At 35.6% G+C, this 13,895-nt stretch overlaps 1 protein-coding gene across 4 annotated transcripts in view; it reads left to right on the plus strand.

Annotated features, from left to right (window-relative positions):
- CaMKII (Calcium/calmodulin-dependent protein kinase II) overlaps positions 1-13,895 on the plus strand; it is a 56,336-nt gene that overhangs the window by 37,090 nt on the left and 5,351 nt on the right. The window contains exon 1 of one of the 4 annotated variants that reach the window (XM_074095433.1): positions 13,184-13,306. The exons of 1 other annotated variant lie outside the window; for it this stretch is intronic. The gene's annotated coding sequence lies outside the window, so the exon portion shown is untranslated. Of the gene's footprint in view, positions 1-13,183; positions 13,307-13,489; positions 13,720-13,758; positions 13,892-13,895 lie in introns of those variants that run through there. 2 more of the 4 variants (XM_074095434.1, XM_074095435.1) reach the window with 2 other exon arrangements.

Consider the following 13,895-nt stretch of genomic DNA (forward strand, 5'->3'; position numbering starts at 1 on the left):
GATAGTTTAAAAAAATGTCCCCATTTTTTAACCTCCGACGCAAAAAGAGAGGTGTTATAATTTTGACAGCTATGTGTGTCTGTATGTCTGTCTGTGTGTCTGTCTGTGGCACCGTAGCTCTTAAACGAGTGGACCGATTTGAAAGCAGGTTTTCTAGCGATGGTTTTTGACATGTTTTATCAAAATTGGTTCAGCCGTTTCAAGATCATTAGCTCAGCTCTTTTTGTTGTTGCGGTAGGAATCTTAGACGCATAATGGGTATTTACTTTAGTTTCATACATATTTGGGACCTCAAATTTTAAACACCCATGTATGCTATATAACAATGCAAGATTATGGAATTCTCGGCCTGATGCTGCAGCCAAGATATCCAGAACACTAGTAGGTACACTCTTGATAAAACCATAGCAGATACTACCTAACATTAGTGATGCGCAACGCAATAATAAACTATCCAAGTCTCTACGATGTATGTATGGGAACTCCAAAATTTATCTGAAAACTCAACTTAAAAAAGTTTTTTATTGAAATTGTACATCAATAATGTTAGGTGCCACCAAACTGCCCGCTTGATAACGGGGTCTCGTAATGACAATTGAAGGCATGTTTACAAAAACAACATAACTACCTACACTAGATTCGATTTTACAGGAAACGAAAAAAACTAAATGTCTTTTTACATACTAGTAGATAAAATAAATATAGGTATTCACCTAAGTAAGTGGCCAATAGTTCAGAAATATACTATTAAAAATTTCAAAGACCAAGTATTTCTTGAAAAAAAATAGTAAAAAATAGGTTCGTCACTTATGCAGTTTGTGTAAAATTTTGTAAGTTATGTTCTTTTTGTACGAAAATAAAACAAATTTGTCTTTAAATTGTCTTCTTATTCTAAAAAATACAGGCTTATTTTACTTCAGTATGTGGACTTATTATAATCCTCATATTCTCACATCATCTTTTTTTTTATAATATTAGTTGGGTGTACATGTACATGTACAATGCTGTGTGTAGGTGTGTTGTAGGCACTATTTTTTTATTTCCTTTTTATTCTACAATGCTGTTGTTTACAATATATAGGTAATTGTACCAAAATAATATAAATAAATAAATAAATCCGCTGCTTAAATAATATACAGCAAATAAAAAGAAAAAGAGTATGAAAGACGCTATAAAAAAGGCATATGAATAATTTAATAAACAGTTTTTGGAATTAAAACAAATATTGTAAATAATGAATAAAATAGACAAAATTACGTTGATCTATTTAATTAATAAATAATCGATTTACTGAACAGAATAATTATTTTGCAATAGGTTCTAGGTTTTCTCATCACTAAATGCCTATGGTCGAGTTGGCGTCTTTGTTCACGCTTGTCATAAATTGGATTGGAATACAATTATAGTGTTATATTCGTAGTTGGCGTAGTCAGGGTATTATTATTATTATTATACCGAAAGCAGTGGAAACATGTATTTTTTCGCTAGAGTTAGGTTTTTGACAACTCGTCGTTAAAAAAAAAACAATGAAAGCAAAATAAGAAATATTACAATATACCTAACCTACCCACTAATTTTTACCTACTTTACCTACAGACTAAAATAAAATTCATTGTGACGGGGTCATTTCTGACATTGAAAATGTATACCACATCAGAAAGATTGCTTTTGTATGATTTCATGTGTCAAGTCAAGACAGCGCCGTACAGCGCTGTATATGTAATAGGATAGGTGTTAACTTTAGTGGGACGTTGCGGCTATCGTCTTATCTAGAATTAGCATTTATATTGGCTTAGCCGCCATATGTCATCCCTTTTCCGACAAACGATATACAGGTTAAAGAGGGAACAGGTAAAAATTGTTCACATATGAGGGAAAATAGTTCTATAAACAAAGTAAAGTGCGACTAGAAATTAATACGGTCGAATATTTGGGGTGTTTAGGGTAACTTTTTATGTGGTGTTAATATTTTCGAGGACAAAATCAAACTTATAAAGTTAAAATATTGATACTAATTTATATAGTTGACAAAGCGTTGTGGATTCTAATTTGTAAACATCGACGAAGTATGTTGCGGTTGCGGATTTATACTTGTAGCTATTGAAATTTATTAAATATACATATAACCAGCAATAAGTTTTTTTGAACCACTCAACCTGAACAAAAACAAATTTAATATTCTAAATGTGATAGTGTTTGTTTGTTTGTTACGCTTTCACATTAAAAGTAGTCAACCGACCGTGATAAAATTTGGTATATATATATGGAGATAGTTTGGGACCCGAGAAGGACATAGGATAGCTTTATCCCGAGAAATTGTGTAGTTCCCAAACGAAGTCGCGGGCAACGCTAGTATTTAATAAGACACTGACAGACTAAGACATAGACCTTCAGACACTATGATCAATACACATAATCAACGAGACAGGAAACAACAAAGCTCTCATTGAAGACTTAGTGATCCAATTAGCCCTCTGTTGAAAAGGCAGGATTTTTGTGTCAACGACGGTGCTAAACATAACCGCATGGTTATTATAAAATACCTAATAAAAAACAATAAATATGTTCGCGAAAACAAATGGTATCCTGAAATAGGAGCTGGAACCAACAGAAGGCCTGAAAATTAAGATAACACAGCCGACTGACGTCAACGCACCCGACCCACGACGTAACAGCGCTATTCAACTGAACGAAGGGACACGTGGCTGCCGCACGTTTCAACTGCCTACGTAACAAAATAAAGAGCAAATCGGAAACACATAAACGTAACAACGAAAAACCTGCCAAAAGAATTCAGCGACATCGAAGCGAGAAAGCTGTAGGGATTTTATAGGGCGTCATTGCGTCAAATACGTTGAGCACTGGATGTAGGAATTGGAAGAGTATTGAAACTTCAGAAGCTGATGAGATATTGACGAGAGAGAGCTCAATGTTTCAAAGTGACCTTTTTTAGATACAGATGACAAGGTTGAGCTCTACAGAGTCAATCATTTATGTAGTTGGGTTCTACTACACTACAGCTTCTGGACTGTGTTTAATATAGTACCTAATACAAATTGTTTGTAGGTTCTATGTTTATAACAGCAAGTTTCCCATTCACATAAGCCTAGTCACGAGTATAAACCTTAAAGAACATAAACAAAGTGAATATTAATCGAAGATCATGAATAGAAACCTGAAATTGACTCTTCATCTTGATTTTTCAACACATCAACCGTTTGTCATTAGCTCAGAAAAGGGGTTATATTATAACTGGATACAGACACCTCTTTGAGTAGGTTCTCTGCCGTTTGGGCAAAATATTTTTCGCAAATGTTTCATTTCCCAAGTATCAAATTTCCCCGAAACCATATTATTTTCGGGACTTTCATAAAAAAAAACCTAACCTAACCTACTGTGCTCTATAAAACCATAAGAAAATATTCTGAGAAAATTTTTCGGTTTCGGAGAAATTTGATAAGTAGGTAGGTAGGTACTTGGGAAATGAAACAATTGCCAAATGAAACTTTTGGGGGAAAAAATAGTGCAAAACGGCAGTAGGTACACGGTTTGAGTAATTAAATTGATATAATTTCTTTTTAGTTCAACATACAGAAGAACAATTCAACTGAAAGCTATGAAACGACAATATTTAAAGTCTAAATTGTTGATAACAACGCACTGTTGTTCGAAATTGCAAAAATGCCTAGATACTGTTGCAGATAACCAGAAAAAAAAACTATTTTTACTCAAAGATCATATTATAATAATGCAAAGATTCTAATACCAGCAGACCCCTTGGCCGATTTGTATTAAAAAGCTTTTTATTAGGGTTAATCTTTTTTGTAAGTTGATAGGAACGCATTGAACAGCTTTTAGGCAAATGATCGATGATATGGTTTGTAAATATTGTGATATCCACCGATACTCTTTAGAACAATGTAAGGTATATTATGATTATGACATTGATTTCTATCGGTTTATGCCACATGCTATAAAATCATTTATATGTATTATTTATATGTATTTTTAAATGATATCGAAAATATCACAACGTAGTATAGGTAATGCTTCGCTCCTGAAGCGAACTTAAGCGAAGCAGTTCGCGCTTCCATTGAGACAAAGCGGAGCGAAGATGAACTAAACTGATTAAAAACATTAATAGGGAATATGAATCATCATCATCATCATCATCGTCCCAGCCTATATATGTCCCACTGCTGGGCACAGGCCTCCTCTAACAATCAGAGTGCGGATTGGGAACTTCACAAACACCATTGAATTGCTTCCCTGGTTTGTACAGGTTTCCTCACGATGTTTCCCTTCACCGTAAAGCTCGTGGTAAATTACAAATGTGATTTCGCACATGAATTTCGAAAAACTCGCGAAGTGCCGTGCCGGCCGGGGTTTGAACCCACAATCCGCTGCTTGAGATGCGATAGGTCAAACTACTAAGCCACCACTGCTCTGCACTTAATACTACTTAATAGGGAATATGCAGTTCCGGGGCACCACGCCGCAGATGAATGCGACGTCAGGGACGTTGACTCAACGGGGTCACGCCGTTTTGTCACCAAATTAGTTTTAAATATTATTGATTATAAATATGTATGTTAATCTGTAAGGTATTTATTGTATGGGCCAAGTTGCCGGAAATACATGAATTTATTGTTATAGGGAATATGCATGAAACACAAATTTTCTCCTAAAAAAAATAACGTTTTATAAAAATTATATTATAAACCCGAAAAATAAACCGAATAACGCAAAAATCCACCAGTATCTATTGAGAAATAAGGAATGAAGTTTGCATTCCATCATTCCATCTCATTCCATCAGAAAAAAATAATTTACTTGAAATATTATTATTTTTAAACTTATCACATGGCATTTTTGATGGCAGTATCAAATTACGTTCAATCTGTGGTTCAATCAAATAAAAAAAAATGTATGTTATTAACAAAATCTTAAATAAAACATAGATAAAACAGCATAGTTCAGTATTTATATTTTTTGCCTTGTCACGATCGACTGGACTTATAGTCGCGATCGACCGATCGATCGCAATCGAACGGTTGGCCACCCCTGCTCTATTGTAATTGACATCTTACTTTTACCCTGCTTAATTTATTATTTAAAGTTTACATTTGAATACCTGCAGGAGGGTAGGGTAGGTAGTGAAGTGGTAGTTATATTTGTGTTAATAGGTTAGGTTAGTGTATTGCTTTAGGGTCAAACGCCCAAACAATTCAGAAACAAGCACAGCGTAGCGGAACTTCGTCAACCGCCACGGTAGGCGGTATACGATTTTGTGCCTCCTGTGATAAGTGAAAATGATACAAATGCAAAATCGATATTTTACAGGAGAGCGAAAATAAGATTTAAAAAATTCTGGTTTGTGAGAGGGGCTAGCATTTACCAAAGCACTTTTTTTATACATAAAAATATATTTTATAAACGTGCATTTAGTGTTTTTCGGTAAATATTGTAAATTCGAAGAAAATCGCGAAAAACCTGTGAGTTGTACCTATTGAAATGTCTAATATGGTAAATTATATGTGTTAGATGATACAAGTTCAGTTATATCATGGTGCACCCCTGGAGCACCCATAATATCTCTTGGTGTAAACTGATATGATATACATGAACTTGTAAAACACACTCACTCATTCACTCACTCAGCATATGTTCCCAGCACAATGTTGCTTAAAGTAAAGTAAAACATAAATCCCTGAAAAATTGATTTTTTGACTTCGTACCCCGTCGTTACAAACAAAATTTACCTAACTTATATTAGTTTGCAAAAAGTAAAGTAACTTATATCAGTTTGCAGCGACACTGCGACGAGCAGGTCCCGCGCATCCCCGATCCCGCGTCACCGTCACCTCCACCCCTGCGCACTCCCAGTCTCCCACCACATTCTTTATGCTCGCACTTGTATCACTTAAACTTAACACAACTGTTATGCATAAATATTTTACGGGAACAGTTTGACTTTTAGATATATTTCAATTTGTACAGGTATAGAGGTATAGGCACTTAAAAATATGTTTGTGAAAAGTGATTCATGACGATATGTATCACTTTTCACAAAAAAATGTGTCAAATTTGTCTCGCATTGGTATTAGTACATGTTGAGTTGTACCCTGATCTGGTTTTAGAAAAGTTGGTCAAAAGTGGTATAACTGTAGATATATCTATATTTACTAAAAAAATACCGGAAAATAAAATGTGAAAATAAATTAAATATACCACAAAGCACGAAAATAGCTTTTAGAGCAATGACATAAAGGGGTTACAACTTTATAACAATGAGCACGATTTTTTTGTCGAAATGCTGCTAGTTGTATCACTTTTCACAAAATTATCTCCAAAACTATAGCACCTAAAAGTACGTGAGATAGACCCAAAAAATCGTTATTTTTGTCTGATTATTCTAAATAAAAACACACAAAAGAGTACAAGTCGAGTTACATCACTGATCACAGAAGGCACAGGATTATATCCGCGCACGTTGGCATAATCTGAATCTTATCTCATTTCACGAATTGAATATAAAAATATATAAATAACTATTTAATATTTTTAAGCATGCATACATTATGGACCTCCATTTTGCACGTGTCCGTATTGCTCCGTCTCTGTGAAAGTGTATCCCAAAACAAACTTTTTTTTTTTTACATCACTAGATGCCGAGTGTTTCATGTGCATTCCCAATAGTCCTATAATAATTATAAAGCCTAACCTACGCTACTAGGGGTGAACCAATAACTTCGTTAATAACTAAAATACCTAATACTTGACCTGATTTTTCGCGTGAACTTGATATATGTATATTATTATTTAATTTTCTAAATTAAGCGTTTGAATTCCACCAGTACTGAACTTTGCAAAACAACTTTTTTCAAAACTGATTGATGTATGATTTCAAAGGATATCTTTTTTGTTTGATATAACTAAGTAAAAGTATTTGATTAATTGCGTCCTTTGACATCCGTGCCCTTAGTGTAAGTTTTCGGTTACAAAATACGTCTCGATTGCGTTCGCGTTATAATCTCAATTTATATGGAAACACGAACAGCGCCTCTAGCTGATCGGTTGCAATGTTCGTGTTTCCATACAAATTGAGTTTTTAACGCGAATGCGATCGTGACGTATTTTGTAACCGAAAACTTACACTAGGGGCACAGACAACTTTACCTAACGCACAGCGAATCTTACTTTGACGTTGTCAAGATCATTGTTAGTTGTCCCTTTGAGATATTGATTATTTAGTTTCGGTAGAATATATTTAATTTGTATTACATTTCAAGTTGTCAATAGCGTGTATAGTTATTATTCATATCGACATCATTCATGTTCCTACTCTTTCTTCAACGTATCTCAGTCTAGGGCAGCATCCGGAGGATTCTTTAGACGCGTCAAAATGGTCTCGTCGTTTTTGACAAAGCTTGACTTACCTTCCTACCTACCATACGTCTATCAACGAAATTGTTGTGAAATTGTCTGTGAAAAGATTCCAACGAACGCGATTCAGCTTCTTATACTGTACCTACGTTAACGGACGTGTTGGTAACTTTTTAATGAACGCTTCCCTATTCCCTATTGTTGCCATTTATACATAGATATTATATTTCAAATGAATGAAACCCCCGATTTAGTAATTAGTTAACACGTCACGTCCACGATTAACGGCCGCCATGCCTTGCTCACCCCCATCGGAGGCTATAGATTGATATTGTAGCCCAAAGTGATTTTATAGTCAGATATAACAAAAGGCTCATGTTATCTTGCTTTTGTACTAAATAACAAAGAATATACAGGTTTATACAGCTATATCATAATGAACGCACTATACTAGATGAAGCCATTAGTTTAACCACGTTTAACGTTTTATTTATGTTTATTTTAACTTTAAAAACATGCCTATTAGATATTGGTCTCGGTGGACAACCCATGACGCAATTTTTTAAATAGCATAGCAACTCATTCGCAACATCTGTGCTCCTTGCTAACAAATAAAACCTGAGTTTAGCAGCAAAGTGTGGTTAACACACACACCATACCATACGTTACATTCTAAACGTGTTAAAAGTGAGCAGAATAGCTAATTTTTGTTAGCAATTTAACCGTAAATAATATTCTAAAACAATGCTTTTAAATTTAATTTGTATTGTGTTTTAACAGTTAATAAATAGTAGGTAATCAGTATATCGGTATTTTTTTTATTACTAGCTGGATTAGTATACTATATCTGACAGCGATGCGTTATATTATTTAACAAAATGTACGTTTTGCCTGACAAAGGCAGATTTCAAAGTGACAAATAAGGACAAACGAATGGTTATTTAATGTAGGTAAGCTGGCTGGGTTACGACTAAAAGGGATAGAAAAACTAAAATCTGAACTCAAACAACCAAAACGCGTAGACATGCCTTTTATGTCGCGCTCAGTTTAAACTTGTATTCATTATTATCAAAACTCATTAAGCAATTTGCCATCACTTTCCATTCCACCACTATATAGCTGTTCTATAGGTATCGTTTGAAAGAAAGAAAGAAATGGTGAATGTAATGCGAGCACTTGCACGTTAGACATTAGGTACGGCCTCTGCTTCCTCAAATTTTAAAATCATGTCATGACTCAATAATAGGTGACCAACATAATAATAGTAACTTGTATCGTGAAAAAAATCTTAAATTTAGAAAATAGTACATTTTCTTCCGAAGAAATCGACTTACGGAAAGATGTTACCCACAATGCACCAGATGGCGCTGTCTTATATAACCACGCGTCTTCCAGTCTAAACGCTAGTATTAACTTAATCGCTTATTTGGATTTCCTTCTACGCGAAAAACAAGAACGTGGCCTGCTTTAATTTTGCACACCATTTAACGATCCAGCGGTGGTCAATGTGTGTTACCCCTAACAGGGGGGACCCGATGCGAGGGTAACGACCTTATGTTATTGAGAGGGGTTATATCAAACTACTGCCAGCGTAGAGAATAAGCAATCGCCGAAAATTTGAGAAATATTTACTGTTTTTTTTTACTTGTATCTTCGTAATTCCATTTAAGAAAATAAATAGGGTACCTATGTTCTAAATATACCCACATTTAAAGTAGAACGTGGTTACTTGACTTATATCCGAAATCCTCGCCACAAAGTTACTGGGGCTAACTACTAGTATCAAGCATAATGATTTAATATTAGTCTTTAGCATAGCTAGGTCATCTTGTAGCTACTTAAAGTATAATTGAGGCTATGCAATGACAGGTACCCTCTTATTAAATTATAAAAAAAGGTAAATTTGTGAATGATATACAATGCACGTGCGTTTTGTAAATGTCTGGCTACGGCCAAAGTAAAGTTAAAGTGACAGATAAAGACAAACAAATGTTAAGTTAACATAAGCACATATTTAGTGTTTATGAAAAGACTAACATTTTTACCAAATAACGTGTAACATCGCTGTACTTCTATTTTACCCGACTGCCCGAAGGAGGGTTATTATATTTGTAACGCACTTTAGGCAAAGTCGACATTAGGAGAAGCCTGCTTCCTACACAGATGCTAATTGCAAACATTTGCTAATTGAATTTGTGTACAACGAAATCCGGACAGCGGTCGATCGAGCGATAAAGATCGGATCCCGTACGGAAGTTTCTTGAAACAGAATAGGTACTAAGGATAAACACTTTGAAAAAAATGAACACGGCCAGCATCCTATTGTTAGTTACACGGCGTGAATAATTTCAGGTGTATTATTTCGTTGGATACCTAGTTTAAGAATATCACATCAAATGCACGAAATAAATTTAATGATAAGTGGATTCAGTTAGTAACTTGAAAACTGAAACTCGACGAAGCATGAGACTGTTAGTTCAAATTTTTAAATCATAACGACTGTAAACGTCATGCGCGATGGCACGGATCGTTGAAACGTTTCTGAAAACAAAATTTTGCGCAATAAACCAAGCGGGGTAATAAAACGATGTCGCGCGACAAAAGAGACAAAACAAGGTCCTGACGATAAGCAAAAGTTCATGAACTTACCAACTAATCCGTACGCTTCGTAGTTGGTATCAGCGTCCCGCCAAATTGAAGCGAACACCCGAACACAACGCATCTCAGGGGTAGCGAGCAGCGAGGGAGACCCCGATCGATATTCCCGGCCGCTCCGCCGAGCGAGCGCGGACGCGGCCCGCCGGCCGACGGCGCCCGACGCGCGACGCTCACGCGGACCAGCCTACAACACCTCATATTATTCTCAAGTTATTATTTTACACGCACGTCCACTCATGAGAAAAGCAACTTGAGACGACCGCAGCGTTCGAAACCTTAATACTTCCCTTCGCTACAAATATTAAGTGACAGATGCCACGACGAGCCCGATCGAATACCTTCGAGGGAATAATTTGCACAACTTCCAGCCACTGAGTTATTTTTAACTTAACATTTTTCACGTTATCAGTTCACAGGGATTTTTTTCTGAAATAATAATAAGGAGCTGCGAAACTTCGCGACGCGTCATGCGTATACCGATATAAAAATAATCTGAATGTGAACAATATGGGGACAGGAACAGGAGTCGCGTAATAATAAAAGTACTCGCGTGGGGATGGTACAGAGGGTGCATTGTGCACCGGCGAATTTCGGAAGGGCCCGTTCCGAAGCCCTTGTTTGTTCCCCCTCCACTTGCGCAAGATGCGAACCAGTTTTGATTTTAGTGTATATTAACCATGGAGTTAGCCCGTTCACGAGGGGTCTTTCATCCCGCCGTTAGAGACTGCTAATTTTGCAGATCGTAGCGACAAGAGCACGTACGCAATCATAATGCTATAGTTATAGATATGTATAAAGTAACGTTTAATTCTATCACAATTTTGTAAATTTATAGATCTAATTTAATTGAGCGTGGCAATACCTAAGGCACAATACGTACATATTTATAAGAAGTTACATAATAAATATTACGTACGTTATAACCTAAATAATATACCTAACTATTTTTTTTGTAAAAGTCAGCTCTATTAAAGAATTTAAGAAATTAGGCTAATGGTTATGCTAACAAATATCTTAAATAAACATTTTCTTTCTTTGAGCCTTCGGAAAACATATTTAATTATATGAAAGTACGCTCGAAGTACTTACTTAGATAAAAATAACGTAGGTTAAGTGGGTCGAAGTAACGTAATTTGAAGAACATTTGATTTAGAACAAGTGATCTATAGTTAGGTACAATAGCACCTATATACAATACAAATCAACCAATCGTGTAACCTTTACCAATCAAATGAACCTCAAACATTAGTTCCATTCAAAGGACGCTGTAATGAATACTCTAGAACAAGAAAGAAATGCTTCTAATAAATATGTACCTAAATTTCTGGTCTTAAATCATTCGTTAAAACTTATATTATTTATTATGCTGTTTGCATAAGGACTGTAAGATTTAAGTTACTATAACTATAGAATCACACTTATTCAACGGCATGACGGGTATTGGTAATTAAAAAAAAAAAGTTTTAATTGTAGGATGTTTTTTTTTTTTTTTATTCGACTGGATGGTAAACGAGCAAGTGGGTCTCCTGATGGTAAGATATCACCACCGCCCATTAACATCTGCAACACCAGGGGTATTGCAGATGCGTTGCCAACCTAGAGGCCTAAGATGGGATACTTCAAGTGCCAGTAATTTCACCGGCTGTCTTACTCTCCACGCCGAAACACAACAGTGCAAGCACTGCTGCTTCACGGCAGGATTAGCGAGCAAGATAGTGGTAGCAATCCGAGCGGACCTTGCACAAAATCCTACCACCTGCAAATTATGTTAAAGAGACCAGACAAACTAACTGGGTCACCTGATGTTAAGTGCATAATCACCACTGTCCATAGACACCCGCAGCGCTTTACGCGAAGCCAGTCCGTTGTCGGCACTAATAGATATTTAAAGCAAATTAAGCTCAGCGAATTAACGTTGCGCTGAAAGAAAGAAATTCGTATGCATGGCAGGGTGTGTACAATCAAACTGCGTGCTCGATGCGGCGCATCACAAATGCATTATTACTACTTTTTCAATTATTCCTTAAAATGTTATATTATAATTTAAATTTATGTAAGTAAGAAAAACAATAAGTAAATAAAAACTTGACTCATAGAATTACTAATTCAAATAGTGACCTAGTGACTAATTTGCCGTGACATGTTTTTATTACCGAGTAGAACCGCTAACAAAAACCCATCAAAAACATAAATTGAAAATAATTGCCGAGCGCAGTTCTTGGACAACTAAAACTTGTGAAATGCTATGTAAATCAAGTCAGTTATTAAATATTATTAACTAGTAATCTCGGTATTTTTTTTTCGTTACTTTTTAGGCTAAAAGCTAAATAAAATTCATTATTTTAAGTTAATGAGCCTGCTAGAAGTAGGGACTATAATTTTGATGACCGGTGAATGTTCAGAGACAAAATTAACAACTTTGGCTAGCGATAATTCGTAAACTACCTAGTATAGGTATAAGTATATTAGGTATATTGGCAATATAGTCAGTTCCAGTATGTTATGCTCTTGATACAAAAATGCAAACTATTTGCTTTATCCACAAGTTTCACAACGAAGTTACAAGGGGATTAAAATTGCCGTGAGTCGCTTTGAGAAAATGATGGTACGATCATGCTCGACTTGGCGGGAGAACGGCCGTGCCCTCTGATGCAAGTTTTTTTTCCAGCCCTGTATAGAAATATTAACAAAATATTGGCAAATCTAATTCCTATACTTAACCAAAATGTCAAAGCAAAACGCAAACCACGAACTAGGTAAAGTACAATTCCCAAATAATTATAATTATTACGATAAACATTAGATATCCTTTATAATAAACTTATATTTTTCTAGCTAACGAAACTTATTTCCGAACGAAACTCACTGTCGTCAGGTTTTAACAGTAGATGTCGTGTGGAGCATGTTTAACGCTGCGCTAGTGTATCGATTTACGAACAGTCGCCAGTGTGCACACCCGTAAAAATATAAAGAGAAAAACGGTTTTTAAACTAGTTAAACAGGAAATCTACCAATCTTGGTACTTAATTCTAGTGACGCTATGCTTTTGGAGTTTAAATAGCATCTATTTATTAAATAATGACCAGCTTTTATGAAAACAAAGTTGAATATTTGGTGCGCGTCATTATGGTAACACAGAATGTCTATGAATTTGACCCCGAAGCTCGTGTCCCGAGCGAGCAGGAGAGTGTAGTGTAGGGCCTGGCCCTTCGATTTTGATCTTCATCTCGTTGGAGATTATAAAAAATGGGCACATAAATAGGTAAAATTATTTTTGGTATCCGAAAAGTAAATTAATCATTGCGTATCACGCCGCGGAGTGACTGAAACCAATTTTGCCATCGAAAATTATCGTGACTAAACCGTACCACTCACACGGACTACTCTTGCTAAGAATATAATCTTGTCGCGCTTTGATCGCTACATTACTGCATTATTTATAACAGTGTTATTTTTAAATTTTATTCCTGAAATATTTTATCTTGCCGCGATAGTTCGTCTGGTGCTTATAGAAATTATTTCATCCATAAGTGGATTATTATAAAGATGCTCGGGTTTCGGTGAATGTGTCGAGACAATGGTGTATCGATTATTTTGCGCAAACGAAATGTCATCCCGGTGCCGTAGTGTTAATCTTAGAAGTCTATGTTTGTGACCACGATCACTATTGTCTAGGTATCTACGCGTTTTATATTCAGCTTGCAGAACTTCGATTTAGAATGAGTGACAAAAATAGTGCCTGCCAAAGATTCTCATCGGAATAATTTTCATTTGCTCTCCATGTCGTCAAAATTATGAATTTCATCGCCGTGCATTTAGATTGATGCAGTATTAACTCAATAATATCGTAA

Source organism: Choristoneura fumiferana, chromosome 12, assembly GCF_025370935.1.
Source record: "Choristoneura fumiferana chromosome 12, NRCan_CFum_1, whole genome shotgun sequence".
In the NCBI taxonomy this organism is placed as follows: Eukaryota; Metazoa; Arthropoda; class Insecta; order Lepidoptera; family Tortricidae; genus Choristoneura; species Choristoneura fumiferana.